The sequence below is a fragment of the Manis pentadactyla genome, chromosome 7, assembly GCF_030020395.1.
Source record: "Manis pentadactyla isolate mManPen7 chromosome 7, mManPen7.hap1, whole genome shotgun sequence".
Taxonomy (NCBI): domain Eukaryota; kingdom Metazoa; phylum Chordata; class Mammalia; order Pholidota; family Manidae; genus Manis; species Manis pentadactyla.
Genome location: NC_080025.1, coordinates 25,872,168 through 25,875,661, shown reverse-complemented (window position 1 = coordinate 25,875,661; position 3,494 = coordinate 25,872,168).

The window sequence follows — 3,494 nt, the reverse complement described above, 5'->3', positions numbered from 1 at the left end:
CTTGGACCTCTGTTTTGTTTTGTTATTTGCAGTTCACAAATATAGTATTGTTCTCTACTTCTTGGTACTTTTTGTAGTAATATGTTTAATATAATTATTCAAGAGACTATACTGACGGCCAGATCGTGTGGCAATTCTGAATGAATTTATATCTTTCACCACTTGAATATACTGCAGTGTGTAGGGAGTTCCTGAGGTAAATTGTCTCTTCTTTTGTATAGACCATTAGGTGAAAGTTTTACCATTTCTACTTTTCATGTTCATAGTGGAAGGTGAATTTGGAACTGGCAAGGGCATAAAAATGAAAATACTGTGGCCATTTTCTTTATTGCTCTTTTATTGTATTTGGGTAAAGATCCACTTTAAAATTTCCTTTTCTTTTCCTTAACTGTCTTTTCACTCCTGCTGCTTCCATACAGCACACTGTGAGAGATACAGATGAGAAGTTAAATGCCACAGTGAGTAGAAATAACAACTGCAAAAGTAACAAATACAACTGTTTGGAAATGCTAGCTCCATCTAAAATGTTAGTTTTGCCATCAAGATCCTGTGAACAGATTTCAGCTTAGTTTATAGTCAGAAACAATGACGGATATAAAGAGGGTTCTTCATGCTCAGGGAATGAATCAGCCATAGCTATAGTAGGAAATTATTTTCTTCTTTTCAAGGTAGATTTGATGTTTATTTCCTTGGAATAATTTACATAAGATAATTATTGCCTGTTTTATTAAAAAAAAAAACAATTTTATTACCATTGATAACAGTCATTTTAGAGCCAAATTTAAGGAAAGGATATTGTGAAACGGTTAGCTAGGCTTGCTTGGGTAGCTCTATGATGTTGTATAGAAGAGACTTAGGTAAATAACTTACTTTTTACATCTGAAGTGAGTTCTAGTATACAGTATCTGTTATTATAAAAACAGCTGTTCTTAATAAGATATCCAAGTGATAATTTATTTTCCCCCAAAACTGCCAGGCCTATTGATAATAAATATGTCTGCCATCTTTTTTTTTAGAACATTTTTATGGGAAGAAATGGAGTAAAAATGTTGACTGGGTCTTATGGTTGGGTATAGTGTTAATTTTATTCTAGGATTTTAATATAAGAAGGTTAAAAAAGGCTTTTCTATGAAAATTAGAAAATTGTACTTGCAACTAAGAATTTGGAAGGGAGAGAACATTAAAGCTAACCTAAACCAGTGAGGCAATGACTAATTCAGGAGAGATCACTTCTGTTTGACTGAATGACCAGGATATCAATTTCTCTGAATCTTGGTTTTTATTTTATACACACACACACACACACACACACACATTATACACATATATGCATATATGTGTGTGGTTTTTTAAAAGTTATATGTCTTAATTTTGAGATGATTTTAGGCCTCCTGAAGAGTTGTAAAAATAGTTTTTGTGTACTTTTTATGCAACTTTCCCTTATGTTAGGATCTTGCATAACCACAGACATTTGTCAGAGTACAAAATTGGCCTTGGTACAATACTATTAACTAGAGTTTAAAAAGTAGGGATTTTCTTAGTCTTTTCACAGATATCCTTTTACTGTTCCAGGATCCCACCTTGGATGTAGCTGTTGTGTCCGTGCAGTGTCCTCCAACCTGTGCCAGTATATCATGACACCTGCTGTTGTAATGTATTTCTGGTGGTGTTAACCTTAATCACTACCTAAGGTGGTGTCTGCTAGGATTCTGTACTGTAAACTTCCTATGTTTTCCATTGTAATGACTAAATATTTGCCGGAGGTACTCTGAGACTATGCAAATGTCCTGTTTCTGCTTAAACTTTTGCCCACTTGTTTTTGTATCCCTTGGTAGGTCTTGCTTTGTCAATTATATGTGGCATTCCAGTGGCGATATTCTATTTCTCTCATTCCTTCTGCGTTCAGTAATTTGGATCGTAAGGAAGGATTATCATTTCTGAATTTATTTAATTGTACATACTGAGGATGAGTGCCAACTTAGAACTGAAAGATGTGAACCATGCTGGAGTGACTCCAAATAACCTGGATCAAAAAAAGAACTAAATTGGTAACCCATTTCAGAAAATATAATGAATTTAAGAAGGAAAATAGTGGATAATTATTGATTTGTGGATTTGGTTCACTTTTTAACTTAGTATTAACTCCAGACTGAATTCAAAATTTTCTTGAAATTTCCCATCTGGACTTTTAAAAAGTGTTTAAGTTTAAATTACTTTGGGTACAATTTTTGACAAAATCTTGAATAAAGTTACCCAGACCTAGTATGTTAAACACAACCATATCTTTTTTATAAGAAGCCGCTATTGTTCCAAATATAAGCACCAATTGAAGTATTTAGACAAATGAGCTCTCATGAAGTATCTGGGGGATGGGCTATGCTTGTCTCTACATTGTTGGTGTGGAATTCTTCTAAATGCTTACAAAAATAGGGTCTTGAACACCTTGAGTTTAAAGGACTAAATTTAATATAGTGCTGTTCAATGTAGGCAGAGGTTTAAAAAATAACAAGTTGGCGTTTAAAAAAAAGTTTTTGGGGGGATGGACAGTTGATGATTGGATTCATCTTTTCTTTCTTTTTAGAAATATGAGTTTAAAGACTATTCCAGAGGAAATTATGAGTTTGAGGAGTCAGTTCTGTGAAAAGGAGCCCTCTTCTGCTCCCACTCCCATTTTCCTCCCACAAAAGCAGCCACTTTCAACTGAGTTTTAAAAAATTACCTCCATCTTTTTTAATGATGCAGTTGTATTGCTGCTTCTCAATTTATCACTTTGAGATAATTTCTACTGACTTTCTATGACAGGGGATGAAGGCTTAAATTTCCCTCTGCCCCTACTGACCACACATCTCAGTCAGGTAGTAAACTCCGATTACTTTTCCTTCCCTGAACAACTTGCTTGCCCTGGAATTAATCCTTTAATTTTGTTTGCTTATATACTTGACTAATTTGACCTCAAATCCTCCGTCACTTGTCTAAATCTTCCCTCAAGATGCTCAGACATATATTGTATCAATTTCAAACTCCTGAAGAAGCCTGTCTGGAGCCACTAACTGGAGAACGGGTATTGCTGGGCACACTGTCATTCTGGGATCCTACTCATTGGGGGGATTCTCTGCCTCTCCTGTTGATTTTTCGTTTTCCCTACCCTCTGTCTTTCTTTTTTTTAGTTTATTTTCTCATTTTGGCAGAGCATGTTCTCTGGTAGCTTCCTCAAAAGGGTGCATTAAAAGTAATTTTACATCCTGTGTATTTGAAAATGTGTTTTTATAATCCTTTGTATGAAACCTGATTTTTCTCTTTGGAAGTTTGTAGGATATTTTTGTTCCCTGTTCTGAAATTTCCTAACAGTATAGCTTTGGTGTGGGTGTATTTTTGTTCATTTTCCTGGCACATTTCATTCTGGAACTTTATACCCTTAAATCCCATGACATTTTCTTAATTTTTGTTTTTTTTTGTTAATTTTCCCCCTCCACCAAGAGTTGCTAACTCTTTCT